The sequence below is a fragment of the Lampris incognitus genome, chromosome 20, assembly GCF_029633865.1.
Source record: "Lampris incognitus isolate fLamInc1 chromosome 20, fLamInc1.hap2, whole genome shotgun sequence".
Classification (NCBI taxonomy): domain Eukaryota; kingdom Metazoa; phylum Chordata; class Actinopteri; order Lampriformes; family Lampridae; genus Lampris; species Lampris incognitus.
The window spans coordinates 12966439-12990761 of record NC_079230.1 but is presented as its reverse complement, the minus strand read 5'-3'; the positions used below and the strand labels follow the sequence as shown (position 1 = coordinate 12990761).

At 47.6% G+C, this 24323-nt stretch overlaps 1 protein-coding gene across 1 annotated transcript in view; it reads left to right on the top strand.

The window, feature by feature from the left end:
- Positions 1-24323, top strand: part of col4a5 (collagen, type IV, alpha 5 (Alport syndrome)) — an 82995-nt gene that overhangs the window by 3987 nt on the left and 54685 nt on the right. The gene's annotated exons all lie outside the window — the stretch shown is intronic.

Genomic DNA, 24323 nt, shown 5'->3' with positions numbered 1-24323 from the left:
AGAGAGAGAGAGAGAGAGAGAGAGAGAGAGAGAGCGCCATTGGACTCAAAGTGTAGAGATGTACAGGCCAGGGTGCCAGTCCATTGCCAGAGGTGCACATTCTCACTCGTAGGTAATTGACCATTTAGAAAAATAACGATTGACACAGCAATCCTCTAATTAGCGTTAGCAATTGTGCTAGCCTGCACCGAACAGCTGCAAAAAACATTTAGATCTGAATAAGTTTGAATTTGTGTTGGATCTCGTCTTGAGGCTCCTAATGGTTTGTGTGTGTTTGTGTGTGTGTGTGTGTGTGTGTGTAGCTGAGCTCCAGAAGGCTTCCCGACAAGTGGTCACAAGACAGCTCTCCCTTTCTCTTTCTCTCTATCTCTCTCTCTCTTCCTGTTTTACTGACCTCCTTTTCGAAAACACACCATGTTCTATTTCTTTTTTTCTCTCATGGCGGTGGGGGAGAGACAGACGGAGAGATGAGATGGAAAGCCTAAGGGAGGAGAAAAAGATAGTGGAAGAAACAGAGGTAGATAGGGATGAGTGGAAAGAGGAAAAACAGTTTCGGAGATACAAGACGGACGGAAAGAAACAAGGATTGAAAGAGGGAATAAAAGGACAGTTTTAAAGAATAAAAGACTTCAACATTGATGATTAACCTAGCTCATCTGTGTGTAGCGATGAGCCAAAACGACAAAGTTCTTCTGGTGTTCCCGAGGCCCCCAACATTAAACCGGTCCATTGTGCAAAAAAGGTTGGAGACCCCTGATGTGTACTAGCCTTTTGTTTGTTTTTTTGGCCTTTTCATCTTGAAAACATCTACCAGGAAAGAAAGAGGTCTTGAAGAATGACATATGTTGTCTTCTCACCAGGACAACCCAGACATTTGTGTTGTTTCGCATTCTTTCTTGGAGAAGATAGGGAGGAGGTATGGAAAGTCGGAGGTTTATCTGTTGTCTGAGCTCAGCGACTGACCTTGATCTAGATCAGAGCTGGATAGCGGTGTGCTGTTGGAGGGCCGAGAAGATGCAAGCTATCCCCCTGAGCAGATTGGCCCACTGATAAGTCTGTCCTCTTAAGCGCAAGCTGTGAAATCATCTGGTGTAGCGGCTGGTTCAGAGGACACTGTAGTCCAGGTCTGATCTAGACGCCTGCCTCTTCCTCTCTTCTTCTCACTGGGTGCAGATTGATCATACTACACACCACCATCTGTACATCTCAGCATGTGCAACGTTAGTATGCAAATTTGCTATGTGAAAGAGGGATGTATGCATGCAACATTGAAGAAAATTTAACGGATAAGTCCGTTTTTTGGACAACCAAGGTCTTATTTTAGTAGTATTTTTTTCCATCGTGCATATTGGTTAGGATATCAATTGGCAAAAACTACAAAAATGAGACCCGAGTTGTAAAAAAATTTAATTATCCTTTAGATATGGTCATTACTTGATCAAAACTGTCCCATAATTTTTTGCGCCTTTTTCGTCTATGGAAACAACTGGCCAGGAGAACATCTTCCAAAGCATTATGTCGCACAACAAAGCGGGACGAGCTGCAGCTGGTGTCAGCAAGTTCACATTTTTTTCACAATTTCTTGATCTTCTACTACTACTACTTCTACGACTACTATTTTGGCTGCTTCCATGAGGGGTCGCCGCAGCGGCTCATCCGTTTCCATTTCTTCCTGTCCTCTGCATCTTCCTCTGTCACACCAGCCACCTGCATGTCCTCCCTCACCACATCCATAAACCTTGTCTTTGGCCTTCCTCTTTTCCTCTTCCTGACAGCTCCATATTCAGCATCCTTCTCCCAATATACCCAGCATCTCTCCTCCACACATGTCCAAGCCATCTCAATCTTGCCTCTCTTGCTTTGTCTCCAAACCATCCAACCTGAGCTGTCCCTCTAATGTATTCGTTCCTAATCCTGTCCTTCGTCACTCCCAATGAAAATCTTTGCATCTTCAACTCTGCCTTGTTTGTGTGTGTGTGTGTGTGTGTGTGATGGCCTGGCGGCCTGTCCAGGGTGTCTCCCCGCCTGCTGCACAATGACTGCTGGGATAGACTCGAGCAGGATAAATGGTTCGGATAATGGACTGCTGGATGGATTTTTTTCCCCCTTTTTCTCCCCAATTGTACCTGGCAAAATTACCCCAATCTTTCGAGCCATCCTGGTCACTGCTCCATCCCCTCTGTCAATCCAGGGAGGGCTGCAGACTACCACATGCTTCCTCCGATACATATGGAGTTGTAAGCCACTTCTTTTCACCTGACAGTGAGGACTTTCCCCAGGGGGCCGGAGCACATGGGAGGATCATGCTACCCAGCAAAATGTCCCCAGCCCGTCCCCTAAAGGTCCTCTACGAATGTCCGATAAATGTCATTGTGTAGGGTTTTTCATTACTTCCCTGTGACGTTATCGCAAGACGTCCCCTGTAACGTCCCGAGGACATTACAGGAATGTTAGGGGAAAGTCCTCTAGACCAGTGTTTCTCAACCCAGTCCTCAAGGAACCCCTATCCTGCATATTTTCTTTGCAACCCTGAATAGGTACCTGTTTGTAGTTATTCAACCAATCAGCAATGAATTTTGTCAGATGTTGCACACCTTGCATAATTAAGTGCTGCGAGATGATTGGTCGACTAAGTACAAGCAGGGCTACCTATGCAGGGTTACAATGAAAATCTGCAGGATAGGGGTTCCTTGAGGACTGGGTTGAGAAACACTGCTCTAGATGTTCCCGTGACGTCCCAGGGCCGTTATTGCAGCATGTCCCTGTAACGTCCCGAGGACATTACGGGAAAGTCCTCTAGACGTTATCGCACCATCCCGGGGACGTTATCGCGTGAGTTCCATGTAATGTCGGAAAGTCCTCCAGATGTCCCTGGGATGTCAAGGGGATGTTATTGTGGGATGTAGGACATTACACGGACGTTAGAGGAAAGTTTACTAGACGTCCCCCGGATGTCATGGGGACATTATTGTGGGACATTCTTTGAACGTCTCGCAATAACGTCCCTGTGACGTAATGAAAACCCTACTCAATGGCATTTACCAGACATTCGGAGAGGACCTTTAGGGGACGAGCTGGGGACGTTCTTTTGTTTGCTGGGTATTCCCCCCCAGTTCGCCCCCCCCCCCCCCGAACAGGCCCCCCGACCGACCAGAGGAGGCGCAAGTGCAGCAACCAGGACACACCCGGCTTCCCACCCGCAGACATGGCCAATTGTGTCTGTAGGGACACCTGCCCAAGCCGGAGGTAACATGGGGATTCAAACTGATGATCCCCGTGTTGGTAGGCAACGGAAGAGACCACTACGCTACCTAGATGCCCCCAATGTTTTAGCGTAGTGTATGACTTCCTTGGTGATATGTAGCTCATCTGTATGTATCCATGAGGCCAAGTGACAAAGTTCCTCTGGTGTTCCCGAAGGTCCCTTCTGCATGGATATGAGTCCGCCAAGTGTAACGTATGTAGTGTATCTACATGTGGCGTATACGACATTCTACATATTTAATGGTAACCCTCAATGGTATGCAGTATACATTTGTAGCGAATTCAGGTGGCAGCCCGGGAACCACCGCAGCCGGGACGCAAACCCAGGTTTCCCGCACCACGGGCGACTACGTTAACCAGTCGACTAAAGGGTCCGACCCGTTAGTCAACGGGCTAGCGAGTCTAGTCATTAGTTACACATTTATATATTTTAAATATAGAGAATGTACCTACAATACGGACCCAGCTTGTATTTCCCTCTGTCGACTTGGTTCATGTGCATGAGACCTGTTTGCATACAAGTTATGGGTGTTTCCTTTATTTGTCTTGAAATACCGTGTGGACGGGGTTTTTGCTGCTACAGGGCAAAGTGGTGAATACGCAAAGTTGAGCCAATCGCAGGAGGGAGGTCAGTTTAGTTTCCCTGTATGTGACTGATACAATAGCTGACCTGGTGAACGTCACCCGTCCGGTACTTCCAGGAAGTCAAAACAAACCGATACATCAGCAAGTCAGTTTCTCAAGTCACGTGATCAGCTGCGACATATTGGAATTGCATCCTGTCTTCCTGTCTGTCAGCGCCTCCTCGTCTTTTCTCTGTTGTTGCGTCTTCATTCCCACCACGCCAACATTGTCTTCGCTTGGCAACATCTCGTGCTATTGAAACCAGATCTTCTTGTTATTCACCAGCTGACCAAGCTGGTGGACGGCAATTACAGCATTTTTTTTTTACAACTCTGCACTCTGGTAGTGCCGCGACGGCCTTCAGGGTTCAACAAAGGGTCATGTGATCAGGTCTGAAATGGAGTCCTGCTTTCTGCAAAGTGCATCAAAGGTAATGTAGCGGGACCGCCCTGGGCCTTTCCATCTTAAAAAACATCCCAGCAGAGTCCAGCCGGGCCATTTTAGGTCCTTCTGGGGTTTCTTCTATGAAATTGGAGATAAAATCTCTCTTTCTCTTTCTCTCTCTCACACCCCCCCCCCCCCCGCTTGCTCAGTATCTGTCGGTTCATGCTGCATTTGCTTCCTAATTTTCACATGTACCATTTGCAGAGAGGTGGTGAAAAGAGCTTATTTAAAACCCCAGCCTCTTGCCCACTATTGCTAATGGGATATACTTTTCTGTACGTTTAGTATCTGGGAAATGAATTGGAAGGTTTTTGGGTTTTTTTTGTTCCTAAAAATTGATTTTTTTCCTGAATGAATTACTTCATAGTTCCCCTCCTGGCTTTCTTTGCTCTCTCCTCCCACATCCTTGACTCATCCTTTACCTCCCTCTTCTCCTCTCTCTCTGTCTGTCTCTCTGTCTGTCTGTCTGTCTCTCTTTCCCTCTCGCTTTCTCTCTCTCTCTCTTTCCTTCCCTATCTTTCCATCTTGTGGTCTACCACCACCATAACTTTGTTCAAGGGAGCGAGGGAGACTGATACTAAGGTCCTTTTGAAACACACACACACACACACACACACACACACACACACACACACACACATATACAAACAAACAAAACTAGGTCAGGTGGGCCTTTCCGGACATCGAGTCAAACTCAGATAGCGTAGGAGGGTGTCCGGTTGTCGTCTTCTAGTCCTTTCTTTCTCTCTCTCTTTCTCTTGCTTTCTCTCTCTTACATCCCCCATTCTCTATGTACTTCCCTCTTGATTTGTCGTTGTTTCCCTCACACTCTCCGAGTCTTCTTTTTCACTCTCTCTCCTTCCATCTGTTTCTTCTATTAGTCCATTAAGCAAGAAACAGAGTCTCCCTAAGAACCAGATTGGAAAGGTTGGCCAACAGTAGCTCATTGTGTGTGTGTGTGTGTGTGTGTGTGTGTGTGTGTGTGTGTGTGTGTGTGTGTGTGTCTGTGTGTGTGTGTGTGTGTGTGTGTGTGTGTGAGAGCCTGCTCTTCTGAGATGAACCTACATGTAAAATAATTACTTCTCTAGTTGATATTTAAAAGGGCGGTAAGCTAAAGCTAACGCTAATTTAAAGCTACCTCGCACAGGCTGGTCAGGCACTGTCGGACGGACAGTATTAAATATGTAGAAGAACAGACAGAAAAGACATAATACACTTAAGTGGTCTCTCAGTGCTTAAGAAAGTCCATAAAGGTGGGGGGGGGCTGTAGAGGAGCGGTAACAGATGTGTGCAGGGCAGCAGCAGGAAAGCCAGCGTGCATCAGCACACTGCTGTCTGAGTGATGAGCATCTCATCACGCATGCTGTTTATGGAGAACGACCTGTGTCAGCCTTCTAGAAGAACGAGTGTAGGCGTGCAAAAAGTACATCCATGAATCTGTTTGTCTTATCCCTTTCTCTCAAAAAAGCCCCCCCCCTCTCTCTCTCTTTCCACTATTGCGTTTATAGCTCTGTCTTTTCTATAATCCCTCACTTTTCAACACCCACTCCTTCCTCTTCTCCCTCCCCTCTCTCATTTCTGTTTTCTCCCTCTTTCTCCCAAACCTCCATCTCTTCCTACATCCATCCTTTTCTCACTATGCTCTCACTCTGTCGCATTCTCTCTCTCTCTCTCTCTCTCTCGCTCTCGCTCTCGCTCTCTCTCTCTCTAGCTCTCTCGCTCAGTTCAGTTCAATTCAATGATGCTTTATTGGCGTGACTGTATTCATTACAATGTTGCCAAAGCAGGTGACAGTGAAATATGTTAATAGAGTATTAAACAAAACAAAAAATGAAATAGATAAATAAAATAAATGGAAAAAGGAATAGGCAGAACTGGTAGAAATATAGAATAGTATTTGAACAGTAATTGACAGTAATTGGAACAATAATTGACAGTGGTTTGGTCTCTCACTGACCCGTAGGCTATGGCATTCTGACACATATTGTGCTCTCTCTCTCTTCCCCCAAACCTCCATCTCTCCCTACATCCACCCTTTTTTCACTATTCTCTCTCTTGCTCTCACTCTCTCTCCCTCAAACCTCCATCTCTTCCTACATCCATCCTTTTTTCACTATTCTCTCTCACTCTCTCTCTCTCGTTCTCTCCCCCCCCCCCCCAAACCTCCATCTATTCCTACATCCATCCTTTTTTCACTATTCTCTCTCGCTCTCTCTCTCTCTCACTTTCTGGCATATGTAAAAGTAAAACATGCAACAACTATCAGCTTTCAATGGCAACGCATCAGGATGAAGAGTTGGCCGTTGTCATGTCGCGATACAGAATTTCTCACAAAATGAGATCTGAAATATTTGCGGGAGCATTATTTGAAAATGACATTTGAACCCTTAAATATGGTAATTTTGCATATGTAAGCATATATATATATATATCTCCATCCATCCATCCATCCATCCACCTATCCATCCATCCATCCATTATCCAGATGGGTTGTGGGATGCTGGAGCGTATCCCAGCAGATTATATATATATATATATATATATATACACACACACACACACACACACACACATCTATATATATATATATATACACACACACACACACACACACATCTATATATATATATATATATATGTGTGTGTGTGTGTGTGTGTGTATATATATATATATATATAGTGTGAAGAGTTGATATTCCCTATGATTATTATGATAATATTTTCCAACACACAAACTGCTGTTACATTAAATTACTACTGTGTGTGTGTGTGTGTGTGTGTGTGTGTGTGTGTGTGTGTGTGTGTGTGTGCGTGTGCGTGTGTGTGTGCTTGCAGTGGTTTCAATAAATCTGGGTTTTGAAAACGTACTCAGTCCCAGATGTGCCACAACTGTAAGTGGTTGGAAACAGAGCTGTGGATGTAAGGTGTGACATCATCTTCAGTCTTAACTCCATAATCTGTCAATCTCCACCTTCCTTACAAATATTGCACTTCCTTTCTTTCAGAGATAGAGAAAAAGGAATAGTGCATGAGAGAAAGGGAGCGACAAGAAAGAAGGGAAGAAAAAGAAAAAGTGTCCCGTGTCTCTATTCTCACGTGTTTGTGTGTGTGTGTGTCTGTGTCTGTGTGTCTCTGTCTGTGTGTGTGTGTACCAAGTTTTTATATCCTAATGGGGACTAAAAACCTGAAACCACCTACCTTGTGGGGACATTTTATGGGTCCCCCATGAGGGACCATTTTAGGGTTAGGACTTGGGTTTAGGATTAAGGTTAGAATCAGGATTAGGTTAAGGTTAGGGTAAGGGTTAAGGTTAGGGTAAGGGTAAGGACTTGTGTTTAGGGTTAAGGTTAGAATCAGGATTAGGGTAAGGTTAGGGTAAGGGTTGGGGTTAGGACTTGTGTTTAGGGTTAAGGTTAGAATCAGGGTTAGGGTAAGGTTAGGGTAAGGGTTAAGGTTAGGCATGTAATTATGATGGTTAAGGTTAGGGTTAAGGACTAGTGGATGAATGTATTCAGTGAGGTGTCCCCACAAGTATAGGGTAACGGGGCAGCCCGGTGGCTCACCTGGTAGAGCACGTACCACATAAGGTGAGTCCTTACCACAGCGGCCTGGGTTGGAATCTGGCTCGGGCCCTTTGCTGCATGTCATCCCCTCTCTCTCACCTGCCTTCATGTCTCTCTCGACTATCACTATGTAGTAAATTAAAAAAAAAAAGTATAGGGTGACGTATGTGTGTGTGTGTGTGTGTGTGTGTGTGTGTGTGTGTGTGTGTGTGTGTGTGTGTGTACACAAACCCGTTTCTCCCCTGCCCCTGTCCTGCACAACTGACTGTCTCCCCCTGGACAGCAGAATAGGAAATGTCAAACATGTCTGAGCAAAACCGGATGATAAAAGAGATGAATGGATTGAAATACATTGAGGGAGAGAGGGAAAGACAGAAAGGAGAGAGAGGGAGACAAATCAAAAACAAGAAGAAAAAAGAGAGCAGACCGGTGTGGGGGAAAGATAGCGAAAAGAGATGAGACAAACAGGTTGGAAAGCAAACAGGAAACGGACAGACAGAAGAAAGCGCGGGAGAAAGAAGAGGGAGGACCAGACGCTGTGCAGACAAGACTGACCGAAGCTGCCAGCCGGTCCTCATTACTGAAGTAGGTGTTTTACAAGGAAAGAAGGCAAACATTTAGGAAGCGGTCGAGTGTTCAGGACCCCTCCTGTCCACCAACCGGCGGGACGCTTTGAAGACTGACATGAAAGTGAAGTCATCCAGTCCCGCTGACCTGCAGCACAGATCCGCGCAGCACAAATCAGCGTGTCTTTGCAGACTTACTGGGTGTTTCATCACCTAGCTAGCTTTGTAGTCATGCTACAAGCTATCATAGAAAGTTGAATCAGTTCATCTGAACACAACGTTTATTGACAGAAGCGTTTCGTCACCTGGCTAGCTTTGTAGTTGTGCTACAAGCGAGTCAGCGGAGTTTCGAAGCTGGGAAGGATCGTTTTTGCAAACTAGCAATGTCAGGTGAAAATAAGCTGCTGGCGACTCCACATGTATTGGAGGAGACATGTGGTAGTCTGCAGCCCTCCCCAGATCGGCAGAACGGGTGGAGCAGCGACCGGGACGGCTCAGAAGACTAGGGTAATTGGCCAAATACAATTGGGAAGAAAAATTGAGTAAAATCTAAAAAAAAAAATTTTTAATTTAATTTTAAAAAAAGTTTCTTTAGGTAGTATTCCTTTTGAAACTCGAAACACTTCTATGTCAATCAAATCTAATATTTGAAATTTTGGATTTAAAATTTTAGATATCCAGCCATCCATTATCCAAACCGCTTATCCTGAGGCTATATATATATATATATATATATATGTGTGTGTGTGTGTGTGTGTGTGTGTGTGTGTGTGTGTGTGTGTGTGTGTGTGTGTGTGTCATATATAAAGGTCCAGTCCTCGAGTAGCTTTATTGACAGCCGATGATTTCTTATGGCATGAAACAGGCTTGTACTGTCTCAAAGAATTTACTTGACTCACTGGATTTTATATATTTTTATATATATATATATAAAAGCAGGTTTATCCAGGAGAGCAACTGTGTCTCTTTCAACTGGCAGGAATGTGTCGTTAAACCGACTGTACCCTGTAATTAAAAGGTTTGCTTGCAAGGCTTTTTTTGAGTTGTATCATCTCGCTTTCCAGGTTGCCAGCAATAACATTCACACACTGTACTCCGCTGCCCTGACACACTTTCTAGGTCCCAGCATCTCGAAATCTCTGGAGGCGTGATGTTATCATGTTTTGTCTACAGCTGGGAATGCTGGGTAAATATTAAGATATGGCCAGATCTTGTCCAAACAGTCATGCAGCGCTGGTATGCAGAATTTAATACTCAGTTTACCCTGATACGGATCACTGACACACTGACCATTAGTATCGATGTCTAAACAGCTTAACACTTGTGTGGCAAATGCTGTTGCCACTGGAGGGGGTTGGTGGAAGAAGGACACCAGTTTAGGCGGAAACACGGGCTTTTCTATTTAACAACGTCTCACTCTGCACGGGCCGGTGCACGCCGGTGCCGGAGCCAATGCCACGCTCTCTCCTTTCACATCGTTCAAAGCGGCGTGTGGCTCCCTTGCCGTGTCGTGCTGTGGTTCGCCTGTGTCCACGTCACTGTCATCAGGTCAGTCCAGGACCCAGCTTCACTGCGGTCTGTAAAGCATACTGTCAATTAGGCCCACCCAGACCCACCCACAGAAATGGCTGGGCCCCTGAAAAGGTCCAGTGAATGCCCCCCCTCCAAATCTGCTTTACTCATATCAATGTATGCTAAATTTCCCCTATGAATGTGTGTGTGTGTGTGTGTGTCGGCCCTTTGTGATGGCCTGGCGGCCTGTCCAGGGTGTCTCCCTGCCTGCCGCCCAATGACTGCTGGGATAGGCTCCAGCATCCCCGCGACCCTGAGAGCCAGATAAACGGTTCACATAGTGGATGGATGGATGGTTATTGCGGCACGGTGGTGCAGTGGTTAGCGCGGTCGCCTCACAGCAAGAAGGTCCTGGGTTCGAGGCCCAGGGTAGTTCAACCTTGGGGGTCATCCCGGGTCGTCCACTGTGTGGAGTTTGCATGTTCTCCCTGTATCAGCGTGGGTTTCCTCCGGGTGCTGCGGTTTCCTCCCACAGTCCAAAGACATGTAGGTCAGGTGAAGCAGCCGTACTAAATTGTCCCTAGGTGTGAATGTGTCGGCCCTGTGATGGTCTGGCATCCTATCCAGGGTGTCTCCCCACCTGCCGCCCAATGAGTGCTGGCATAAGCTCCAGCATCCTCGCAACACTGAGCGCAGGATAAGCAGGTTGGATAATGGGTGGATGGATGATTATTGCTGGCCTCCATGCCCCCCCCCCCTAGCGGCAGGGCCCAAGACAACATTCCTCTTTTTACAATTTCATTTATCAGACACTTTTACCCAAAGCGGCGTACATCTGAGAGGTATTTGGCTTGTATAGCATTAGAAGTCTAAGCCACGGACTTTTTTGGGAGACTTGCCCAACCGCGGTTTGAACCCTCGATCTCCGGCAGGAAAGGCGGCGTTCTTACCTACCGAGCTATCCAGCTGCTGTCTTCTCTTATGGGCAGCCCTGGGCACATGTGAGGCTTATCGCCAATCATTCTCCCTACTAAGAAACGTCTGCAGGTAGTGTAGCGGTCTATTCCGTTGCCTACCAACATGGGGATCGCCGGTTCGAATCCCTGTGTTACCTCCGGCATGGTCGGGCGTCCCTGCAGACACAATTGGCCGTGTCTGCGGGTGGGAAGCCAGATGTGGGTGTGTGTCCTGGTCGCTGCACTAGCGCCTTCTCTGGTCGGTTGGGGTGCCTGTTCAGGGGGGAAGGGGAACTGGGGGGAATAGCGTGATCCTCTCACGTGCTACTTCACCCTGGTGAAACTCCTCACTGTCGGGTGAAAAGAAGCAGCTGGCGACTCCACATATATCGCAGGAGGCATGTGGTAGTCGCAGCCCTCCTCGGATCGGCAGAGTGGGTGGAGCAGAGACCGGGACGGCTCAGAAAAGTTGGGTAATTGGCCAAATAAAACTGGGGAGAAAAGGAGGGGTGGAAATCCCCCCCCCCCAAAAAAGAAACGTCTGCTCTCCTGCAAACCACCGTTCTCCCTCTCCACTTCCAGCCGACACTAAAGCACACCCAAGGCTCAGCGTTTTCGGTTTTTATTTTTCAAAGCCATCCAGCATGCCGAATTTCTCCACAAGAGGACACTGTTACATAACCTCACACGAAAAGAAACAACTTTTGGATCCGTGGAATCATAAAATCCAGGTGAAAATCTGGGTATTTTTCGGTGAAAATTGGTAAAAACCGAAAACGCTGAGCCTTGACCACACCCAATGACTACAACTTGTATGTGATTAGAGGTAAACAGGCTGTTTGGTCTTGGAGCGGCATATGAAGCTGCATGATCTTAAGCTGTGTGGGTTTTACGCACACAAAAAAAAAAATCCTTTCAAGATGCATTTTAAGTTTGCAGAGTAGTTTACTGTATTGGAGGTCTTTTAACTGGTTTCAAGGACGTGGGCTCGCTGAAGGTCTTGTGAAAAGACCTGTTCTCAGAGAGGAGCGCTCTTGATTGGTTTCACTTTGCAGGACTGTCGGCCTTGTTTTGCAGGGATGACAAGAGTCGGCAGATCTGGATCCGGCCTCAAAATCATGCTCATTAGGTAAATCGAGGATGAAACCAAGCTTAAAACAACACCCGTCCTCTGAGGGTTTACAACTCAGACATTCCTCTAGGTAGCGATACGCATGAATTCAGGGCCATGCCTGAAGTTACTTACAGTATTTTTAACGGTGGTGGTGCCGCACCAAACACATTCATAACATGAACAAGTCTAACCACACCCTTGCACTACTGCTAGCTTTATTCTGCAGGCTGTTGTGTTTCAATGCACAACACATAAAAAGTCAAATTACTATTTGGACAACGTACCTATCGCCGTCTTTTTTGTTTTATACTTCTCTGCAGGGCTCGTAAATGTTTTCCCCCCAGTGTTTGAGCAGACACTGAATAGACTGCAGCCATCTTGCATGCCTTCATGTCCCCATAACACACTATACTGCTTTTCCATGCGTTCTATTCACTGAGAGATTGATAGACTAAATATCACAGGGCCGATCCTTATCGGCGAGACTCAGACGGCAACATTTGCCTCGGTTTCCTCCCTCTACCTTTGTATACATTCCCTTTATCTAACCTCCCCTCTTTTCTTCTCCTACTTCTCCCTCGCTCTCTCTCTCTCTCTCCCTCGGGCGACATATATATCCAGGTATTCACCTGGCAAACCGCTGCACCCCTCTCTAATTTCTGGTTGCCCGTAGCTACGCTGCGGCGTGCCAAAGGGTGATGTATGTGGAACGGCACAAAGGGAAGCGGAGGGGATGTGTTGTAACCTGCACTAGGTGGGGCAGGGCCGGGCTCGGCTTGGCCCGGTTTGGGCGAGGTTGGGGCTTGGCTGTCTTATCTCCTAAGGGAAGGAATTTTAACCCCCCCCACCACCACCACCACCACTCATCAGATCCATTTTTTTTTTTTCCTTGAAGGAACTCCTAGACTGTTTGAGAAAGTATGGATTTATTGGACACATGTAACTTCCGTATGTAATTCCAGTTTGAGTAGCTAACGATAGTGGCCATGTGCTCAATATACTGCTGCATATTAGCAATCCGTCGATCTGTTTCTCAAGCGCAACTGCAAACTTGTGATATTGGCATGATGGGAAAAGTACATTTGTCTATGTCTCTGTCTCTGTATGTCTTATTTCTCTGGTCGAACTTCCTCTTACAGTTTCTGAAAAGCAAATTTCCTTCAGAGCAAGTCTTCAAACAAGCTACATAGCTCATACCAGTGGCAAACTGTGGCCCTGGACCCTGGGCCTTCAGTAGGACCACATGTGGCAAGAAAATAAATAAATAAATAAATAAAACAGCAGCAATGAACATAATAGCCAGAGCCCTGTCACATGGAAGTTCAGCATATTAAAGGTTTCTTTGCCCTAACTGGCTTCACAACACACAAAGGTGACCCCAGAAAAAACCTTATAATCCCCCTTCTAGTGTACCCCTCTGGTCAGCCGCTTACTAACACACTAAGAATAATTTACAGAAGCCTCATGAGACCAGCAGACATCAGCAAAAGTTGCGTTATTTGGAGATAGAATAAAAATAGAAAAAACCAGCCGATTGTTGAACAAAGCTGCGTACTCCCCAAATGAAGATCACTTGAAAACAAAGTCCGTCCTGCGATCCCTTTTAACAAAGTGTGCTGTTCTGGGTTGTGCACTTTGTCCTTTGACTTCGACTCCATAAGAGGTTCTTTCTCAATTGAGGTTGAGGCCGAGGCTGACAGACCAGCCTGTCCGGTGCTGCTTCTTGTGTATGTTTCTATCCTGTTCAGTGCTGAGAATGTCCTCTGCACAGAAGCTGTGGACACAGGGTTAAGACCGGGCAAGTGAGAAGGTGTAGTTGGGGCATACTTTCGGGTCAGTCCCTTTTGCTGGAGGAAGTGGAGGGGATCAGAAGGGCTCCGTCCTTTCGAAGCCACACATAGCGTACATTACACATAGCTCAGGCTTCAGACGGGATGTGTCGGAGTGGCCCCCGTAACGTTCCTGCAGACTGCAGAGAGCCGTGTTGGGGAGGTGCTGCCTGTGTGCAGTAAACTGCTGTGGGTTTAGCAGTGCAAGAAACAAGAGTCGCTCGTGGTCTTTCAACCTGTCCCTCACCTGTGTGTGCAGGTTGTCCATTATCCCACTGTGTAGTTGTTGGTAATGAGTGCACACGTCATACTGCGCTCCAGCCCGCCGCCTTCTGGGTACCCCAGTCTCACCACACACCCGAACACACACCCAGAGAGTGGTGTGAGACTCATGTCACCTTTATACTTTTATGGTGTGTGTGTGTGTGTGTGTGTGTGTGTGTGTGTGTGTGCGTGCCTGCCTACGCATGTGTGTCCGTGTATGTGACAGAGAGAGAGAGAGGAAACCATATTGTGGTCATTTAGTCTGATACCTACAGATTGTTCCCACCCCTGAGGGAAAAAGTGGGGTTGTGTGTGTGTGTGTGTGTGTGTGTGTGTGTGTGTGTTGAGTGCATCCATGGGCTTAGTTTGAGGTTTACAGATGCTCTGCCTTAAGATAACCACACAGCTCGGCCTGCGAAACAAATGCACACACACTTACTTGTGCTTGCACAGTTGCACACACACAAAACGTCTCACAAATATAAAAGTGTACATGCATAAACACATGCAAAGAAAGAAAGATGGTGCATGTGAGCATGCATATGTATGTGTGAGTGGGGGGGGCAAGAGAACGTTAGTGGAAATAAGAAGGCAACAAAAAGAGCAAAGAAAATGAGAGTGAGAGAGTTGTTAGAGCACAGATAGAGTTGGAGGGGGGGAGAGAGAGAGAGAGATGGATGGATGGTCCGTTAGTGTGTATACCTCGCCCTGGGTGTGTTTAGGTAAAGGTTCACCTGGACGGTGGTTTAGCTTAGCATTTCTAAATTACAAATTTTCTCACATGAAAAAAACCCTTCGCTTAGCAACGTGTGTGTGTGTGTGTGTGTGTGTGTGTGTGTGTGTGTGTGTGTGTGTGTGTGTGTGCGCCTGCCTACGCATGTGTGTCCGTGTATGTGACAGAGAGAGAGAGAGGAAACCATGTTGTGGTCATTTAGTCTGATACCTACAGATTGTTCCCACCCCTGAGGGAAAAAGTGGGGTTGTGTGTGTGTGTGTGTGTGTGTGTGTGTGTGTGTGTGTGCGCACGCATGGGTGGGTGTGTTTGTGTGTGAGAGAGAAATTCATAGATCCCTTACCACCGCTTCTGATGTAAGTCACATCTGTGTGTGTGTGTTTTCCCATTTGCCGTTTCAGGAGCCAGGCTTCCTCTATATGCTGCCAAGTCGCCAGTAGCTTCAACATGTGTTGACTTTGGTCCACACTGCTTCAGTTTATCCGTGTTCACTAGTCAGCACGTAAACAGTCAGATGGAGGCGCTGTAGACATGTAAGCAGTCAGATGGAGGCGCTGTAGACATGTAAGCAGTCAGATGGAGGCACTGTAGACATATAAGCAGTCAGATGGAGGCGCTGTAGACATGTAAACAGTCAGATGGAGGCGCTGTAGACATGTAAGCAGTCAGATAGAGGCACTGTAGACATATAAGCAGTCAGATGGAGGCGCTGTAGACATGTAAGCAGTCAGATGGAGGCGCTGTAGACATGTAAGCAGTCAGATGGAGGCGCTGTAGATGTCTAAACAGTCAGATGGAGGCGCTGTAGACGTGGAAGCCGTCTTGTACAAACACAGTGTAGCCTTCAACCCCTCACTAACTGATACATAAGTTTGTGCATCTCTGTATGTGTTTCTGCAGGTGTACATGCATCTGTGTGTGTCTGTATATTGTGTGTGTGTTTGTGTGTGTGTGTGTGTGTGTGCGTGCGTGTGAGAGAGAGAGACTACCCTCGACTGGCAGTCCAAACTTTCACCAGTGTTTCTGTCATTGATATTTTCCATTTAAAATCTAACTGGAGGTGCACATATATTTATTACTCTCACTCAGATATTTAAGGGTTACACCATGGGTGGGCAGTCTTATCCAGAATATCTATCAGGGGTGGGCAGTCTTATCCAGAATATCTATCAGGGGTGGGCAGTCTTATCCAGAATATCTATCATGGGTGGGCAGTCTTATCCAGAATATCTATCAGGGGTGGACAGTCTTATCCAGAATATCTATCAGGGGTGGGCAGTCTTATCCAGAATATCTATCATGGCTGGGCAGTCTTATCCAGAATATCTACCAGGGGTGGACAGTCTTATCCAGAATATCTATCAGGGGTGGGCAGTCTTATCCAGAATATCTATCATGGGTGGGCAGTCTTATCCAGAATATCTATCAGGGGTGGACAGTCTTATCCAGAATATCTATCAGGGGTGGGCAGTCTTATCCAGAATATCTATCATGGCTGGGCAGTCTTATCCAGAATATCTATCAGGGGTGGACAGTCTTATCCAGAATATCTATCATGGGTGGGCAGTCTTATCCAGAATATCTATCAGGGGTGGACAGTCTTATCCAGAAAAGGCCGGTGTGGGTGCAGGTTTTTGTTCCAACCGAGCAGTGACACACCTGATCCCACTAACAACCAGTGGAGTCTTGGCCGAGGAACTTGATTAGGACACACAGGTGTGTCACTGCTCGGTTAGAACGAAAACCTTCACCCACACCGGCCCTTTCTGGATCAGACTGCCCACCCCTGATAGATATTCTGGATCAGACTGCCCACCCATGTGTCCCAGTATATCTTCCAGCTATGTTTACACCAGTTCATGCAACCCTATAGCTTTTTTTATTCATTCAGCTCATTAATTTCATGCCGATTCTTTGTTTTTTTTGGGGGGAGGGGGTTCCCCCTTTTTCTCCCCAATTGTATCTAGCCAATTACCCCACTCTTCCGAGCCATCCTGGTTTCTGCTCCACCCCCTCTGCAGAGCCGGAGAGGGCTACAGACTACCACATGTTCGAGTCTCCGTGTTACCTCGGGCTTGGTCCGGCGTCTACAGACACAATTGGCCGTGTATGCGGGTGGGAAGCCGGATGTGGGTGTGTGTCCTGATCGCTGCACTAGCGCCTCGTCTGGTCCATCAAGGCACCTGTTCGGGCGGCTGGGGGAAATAGTGTGATCCTCTCACGTGCTATGTCCCCCTGGCTGGCGACTCCACGTGCAAACTACCACATGCCTCCTCCGATACATGTGGAGCCGCCAGCCGCTTCTTTTCACCTGACAGTAAGGAGTTTAGCTATGGGGACATAGCACATGGGAGGATCACACTATTCCCCCCCCCCGAACAGGCACCCTGACGGACCAGCGGAGGCACTAGTGCAGCGATCAGGACACATACCCTCATCCGGCTTCCCACCCGCAGACACGGCCAGTTGTGTCTGTAGGGATGCCCGACCAAGCCGGAGGTAACACAGGGATTCGAACTGGCGATCCCCATGTTGGTAAGCAATGGAATAGACCACTGCGCTACCCAGACGCCCAGATTCTTTGTTATTTTTTATGTGCTCCTTCCTGCTGCATCAACAGTTTCCCCACAGCGATCATTAAGATGCATCAGGTCTCATGTTTTCATACCTTTGACCTTTGACATGGCCATTTGGGGGAGTGCTGGCCTGGCATCAGTATCGTCATCTGTCCTTCAGTTTTTGAATTCGTCATCGTTTTTTCATCTACACCGTTAAATGCTGTTTGACCCCACAGCCGGAGAGGGCAAAGATGGCGGACAACCACCTGGCACCCCAATGTCTTCAAGTGTCCTCCCCGCAGGTGATTCTGTGTGGGAGGTCACGGGGTCAAGGTTCATTATTCGCTGTAATGAAATGAGAGGAGGAGGATGGGGGGATCCCCGAGTGGAGAGGAATGCCGATTCCCCTGATTTCTTTTTTTAGCAAAATTCCAGGATTATGGCACAGCGGGATGAGGCGTGTGTGTGTGTGTGTGTGTGTGTGTGTGTGTGTGTGTGTGTGTGTGTGTGTGTGAGAGAGAGAGAGAGAGAGAGATGAAACTTTGGGGATGGTGGGAGATGCAATGCAAAAATCTGTCTCTGGGAAAGAGAGATTGTGTGTGCTGGCACATGTGTATTTGAGAGAGTGTATATTTGTGTGTGTGTGTATGTGTGCCTGAATCCATGTGTCAATGCGGGTTTGATTTTTTTTCGTTTGTGTGCCTATCTGTGTGTGTTTGTTTGTCTGCATGTGTCTGCATGCTTATCCGTGTGTATGTATATGTGTTAAATTGTGTGTACGTGTGTCACTCTGTGTGTGTGGGTGTGTGGGCGTGTGTGTGTGTGGGTGGGTGTGGGTGTCATGGGGTTTTGTAAATAGGAGGTGTTCCTCCTCTAAGGAACCCGCCAGTCAAAATACATCTGGTTGGGGTTTTGCAGAAGTGGAAATATTTGGTTTTGTTCTGCCTGTTGGGGGCTCAGCACCTTGAAGTAGTCAAAGTCCAGCAGTGATGAAAGCCTTAGAACACACACACACACACACACATACACACACACACACACACACACACATTCATACATGCAGACAGACAGACACACAAATGTACGGACATGCAGAACTGCGAGCCCACATGTGCACACATGCACGGGACATGTGCATGTGCACACATGCATGCTCTCTCCCGTCCCCCCCCCCACACACACACACACAAACACCCACACACACATGTACAGCCACCCACACAAATAGGCACAGACAGACAAATGACCCATCTAAACATTCAAGGCATGTGTGAGTGCTTTTGCTGAGTGTGTTTACCGTTTATTTGTTGCATCCGCAGTAAGAGTGTGATTGTGCGCTGTCGGTCAGTGTGAACATGTGGACTGGATGTGCGACTGTGGGACAGACAGCCAGTTGTGCTGAGATCTGCTAGAAGAAGCCCTTAGTTGTGATATTGTGGGTATAAACGGCAGGGGGAGTGTGTGTGTGTGTGTGAGAGAGAGAGAGCAGAGAGAGGAGAGAGAGAGAGAATGTGCATGGGTGTCCTACTTGTGCGTGTTAAGGGGAGGCAGCCTGCGTGCCTGTTTTATTGCAAGTGTATATTTTGTGTGTTTGTGTGTGGGTGCATGTTTAAGTATGCGTGTTCTCCAGGGCAGGGGAGAGTAAAAGGTGTTTTGGGGCACTTGTGTTCACATATGTGTACTCGTGTTCTTGTATGTGGGTCGATACACGTCTGCGTGTGTTAGGTGTTTGTGTATTGTGCCGTCGTGTCTTCCTCTTTGTGTTACTGTGTTTGCATGTATAAATATCTGTGTGCACATCATACCTCTGCATGTTAAGAGAGAGAAACGCAGACAGCCTGCCTGTCAACTTGTTAGCAACTGTTTGTGTGCATGTGCATGTGTGTGCATGTGTGCGTGTGTGTGTCTGTGTGTGTGTGTGTTGTCCAGGGCAGGGCAGCGTAAAAGGTGTTTAATCATCAGGTCTGTGATGAGTCGGGGAATTCCAGTCTCGCCACTCTAATCCCGCGGGTGCATGCCTTCTGTCTGCCCCCCCTCCCCCTTCCTCTCCTCCTCTCACCCCGTCTTCCCCCCCTCCCCCTTCTCACCTACCACCTTTCCCCCAGCTCACCTTTCTTTCACCATCTCTCTCCCTCTCTCTCTCTCTCTCTCTCTCGCTTTCCATTTTCTCTCGTCCCACTTTTCATAGAAGCACACAAGTGGGGATGAACTTTATTAATCCTGCAGGGCTTTCACATCACAGACAAGACACAACAGACACGACACAACAGACAAGACACAACAGACACGACACAACAGACAGGACACAACAGACACGACACAACACACAACAGACAACACAAACGGGGTCGATAAAAGATATTTCTCGGCCGTTTTCTACTTATGGGGCACTAAATTATCTTGTTTTTCCTTCTTTCCTTTTCCCGCTTTCCGTGTGGAATACTGACTCGCACTCGTTCGAGACACCCTCTTTCGAAGGCGCGTCCTTATTTCGACATATATGACTTAAACGCTCGTCCCATGTGGACCTCCAGCGGCGCTGCAAGCGGGCCCTGCCAGCACTTGCTGACATCTCCGCCCCGCTGTGGAGCGCAGTGATTGGCAGGCCCAAGTCTGGCTCTCCCTTTCTTCCTCCCTGGGGGTGGAGAGAGAGAGACAGAGAGAGAGAGACAGAGACAGAGACAGAGAGAAACAGAGAGAGAGAGAGTGAGAGAGTGAGACAGAGACAGAGAGCAAGACAGACAGGGAGAGAGAGTGAGATGGAGACAGAGAGAGAGCGAGACAGCGACAGAGAGAGAGACAGAGAGAGGGCAAGACAGAGAGAGACAGGGAGAGAGAGTGAGACAGAGAGAGAGAGAGATACAAAGAGAGAGAGAGACAGTGAGAAAGAGCGAGACAGAGAGAAACAGAGAGAGAGAGTGAGACAGAGACAGAGAGAGCAAGACAGACAGGGAGAGAGAGCGAGATGGAGACAGAGAGAGAGAGAGATAGGGAGAGAGAGCGAGACGGCGACAGAGAGAGACAGAGAGAGGGCAAGACAGACAGGGAGAGAGAGCAAGACGGTGACAGAGAGAGAGTGAGACAGAGACAGAGAGAGCAAGACAGACAGGGAGAGAGAGTGAGATGGAGACAGAGAGAGAGAGTGAGATGGAGACAGAGAGAGAGACAGGGAGAGAAAGTGAGACGGAGACAGAGAGGGCAAGACAGAGAGAGAGAGAGCGAAACAGAGAGAGACAGGGAGAGAGAGTGAGATGGAGACAGAGAGAGACGGAGTGGGACGGAGATAGGGATAGAGACAGAGAGAGAGAGAGAGAGAGAGAGAGAGACGGCGAGAGAGCGAGACAGAGAGAGAGAGAGAGAGCGAGCGAGAGAGACGGACAGAGAGAGACTAGTTTGCAAAGCGAGGCAGAGATATTCTGCTTAGTGTTTGGAGGATAAGAAACTTACAAATAGAGAAAAAGAGAAAGTGATTTAAAAATGGGCAGAAGTCAGAGAGGAAAAGAGAGAACGAGGGATGGGAGATCGCCAGTAAATTGAGTTGGGGGAGAGAGAGAGAGAGTGTGTGTGTGTGTGTGCACGTGTGTGTGTGCGTGCATGCATGCGTGTGTGTGTGTGTGATTTTTAGGGCACATTTCTGCAGCTCACTGACCTTTCTAAGTGGATTACATGCCTGGTCGATACTGTGGGGGTAACAGAGAGGGTAGCGAGTAGGAGGGAAAGACAGAGGGAGGGGATAACGTAGGGTACACAACTTAAAAAAAACCCGCACACGGGCCAGTTTTCAAGTGAAACGAATGCAGTTTAACTCACCGTGTAGCGTTGCTCGTGACGGCAGAGTCCCACAGAAAAAAAGGGGGGGGGAAAGCAAATGGCCTCGCACGGTGCAGCATCATCCGTCAGGACGTCTGTCTCTCCACCGCTCCTTCTTCTCTCTGACGTGTGTTCTCGGTCCATCGTGACCAGCGGTCTTTCATTAGCTTGCCGGCCTGACGGAGGTGTAGGTGCAGAATGGAGAAACGTGGCGATGAAAGCGTTTTCGCGGCTCAGGTGTTGGTCATCCCGCTTCCGGTTCCTGACAGCCTGTTTAGCCCGTCACCGCGAGGCCGGCTGGTTCAAACGCTGTTCTGATGATAACCGGCACGTGGTCCACGCGTCTCTCTTTCTGCTTTCTGAAACACACACACACACACACACGGGCTCAACTGTATGCAGATGTTGGCCAGATGATCCAATTCTGCATCTCTGATCTCTTGTTTTGTTGAAGATTTTCAGATGGATGGATGGATGATAGACAGATAGATAGATACTAGATAGCTAGATAGATGATGAGTAGATAGATGGATCGATAGATAGATAGATGGATCGATCGATCGATAGATAGATAGATGGATAGATAGATAGATAGATAGATAGATAGATAGATAGATAGATAGATAGATAGATAGATAGATAGATAGATAGATAGATAGATAGATAGATAGATAGATAGATAGATAGATAGATAGATAGATAGATAGATAGATAGATAGATAGATAGATAGATAGAAGCAGACAGGACGGGCTGGGCGTTGGAGATCAGACAGTATTGAATTTAACCAGACCAGGGGCTAATTTGGAGATCCAGGGCTTGTGAAAACACCCCCCCCCACACCCACACACACACGCCTCAATAAATTTGTATGCATGAGTTCAATCAAGTGTGTGTGTGTGTGTGTGTGTGTGTGTGTGTGTGTGTGTGTGTGTGTGTGTGTGCGTGCCTTGCTTTTCCTACCAAACCCAATTCATTTTGAATGCTGACTTCACTCGCACCTTCGCCCCGGCTTTAACCATACTCACCGTGTCCTTAGATGGAGCCATGCACATGTGCGCACATCGTGAGCGTGGGCCAAGTGTGACCTGAACCCCTAGCCAGGGCACGGTGTTGGTGCACTGCCCTCGCCAATGAGCTACACCGGGAATAGAACCTCTGACCCTGGCATTAGTGGAGGGCCTCTGTCTGTGTCCAGCTGCCAGGGCTGTCAGCAATTTTAGACCACCGTGCAGCCGACGCAACCTGTGCAGACATGGACAAGAGCGCAGAGACGCACACCCAAACAAAAGTGCGGACACACACAAACATACGCACCCCCCCACACACACACAGACACGCACAAACGCATATAGGGGATGATATAGGCGCACATGTGTCAGGCAATTACTGCGCGATGAATCAGGCCTGTTGATCAGCTGTGAAGTTCAGCGCCTGTGCTTGGTTAGGGACTTTTCACCTTCCCATGGCATCACTTCCTGGGTCAGAGGGCAAGGGGACAGAATGCTGTCAGAGAGAGTGTGGACAGGGCGGCAGGCAACCTGATACCCACCACACAAAGCAGAAACACACACACACACACACACAGACATGTCGTGTCAATCTAGGCCAACAGTCACACACACACACACACTAGGGCCTCCTTACAGCTAATTGCCTTCCTAATAGACACACAATGGTCCACAAGATGACTATTTCGGTGAGATTTGCCCGTGTTCTGGTCCAGATGTAGACGTGCTTCCAGCCAGATTCCAGCTGAATTTTACAAAAGCTGTTGAACGTTTCACACGCTGCAATAACAAACGTGCATTTTGGCGAGCTCCAGCCCTGTCGGCAGTTTACTGTCCTCTGTGTCCTTTGTCTGATGAAACAAAGACTCCATTAAAATCATCTGAAACGAAAACAGTTAATCAAACAAATGATTAAAAAAAACATATTTGGGATCAGATGCGGAGGAGAACTGGATCTGTTGGCACATCTGGCCTCTTCCTTTTCTTCTCTCTCTCTGTCTCTCGCGCTCTCTCTCTCTTGCTGTCTGTCTCTCTGTCTCTCTCGCTCTGTCTCTTGCTGTCTCTCGCTCTCTCGCTTCTCGCCCTCTTGACTACCTGGCATGCATGCAGTCACACACAGACACACACGCACACAAACACACATGGCCCCATCACTATGTCAACTATGTCAACTAGCATGGGAAAAGTTCAGCAACAGCTTGCCACTCTCCCTCCTCCTTCACCCTGGCCGTTCCTCCGTCCATCCATGACACTATTCCATCCCTTCATCCTCACACTCACATCACAGCTGTCTCCATCGTCCTTCTGTAAAATGTTCCTCCGCGTAAGGTGCCGTCCGAAGGGAGGGCTCTGGTATTAACGAGAAAGAAAGAAAGAAAGAAAAGGGAGGGAAGAGCGGAAGAAAGAAAGGAGGGGAGGGAGAAACGAAAGATAAAAAGTAAGGAAGAAGAGAAAGGGAGGAATGCTGGAAGGGAGAAACAGGTGTTTAATGGGGTGTCCGGTGCCGTTTTCCAAGCTTAAATAATGCGTGCGGAGTTCAGAGTTTTCCGGGAGAAGTGGCTGTTATATCCGAGATAAACCTCTTGTTTTTGCAAACACACTTGGTTTATTCCCGGTTGACCTTGTCCTTAACCGCTCCTGGATAAACCGCTGCCTGCAAGCAGCGAGTACCTCCTCAGCCATTCTTTGACATGGAGACGCTGCAGACGGTCGTGAAACAGCATGGCGACTAGGCGCCCCCTAGTGGTGGTAGTGTGTGTGTGCGTGTGTAAAGACCAATATGGATCTTCTTTTTTTCTCGCCTGGTTTTTAAATCCTACTCAGAGTTAAACCGTTCAACCTGCCAGTCACGAGCGACCAGATCACGAGTGCCTCGTAATCAGTGCATTTTAAAACTTTAATAAAAACCTTCTTTTGATATGTTTACTGCTGTTGCTATTCATTTTTAACTGTCAGTTACACATCAAGGGGGAATCATGGCGAAACATGATGTCTGTCATTCTTAGTGACTATAGAATTTGTATACTTGATGACAAGTGTTGATTGTGTGATAGTGTGTAGATACGGTGTGATGTTAC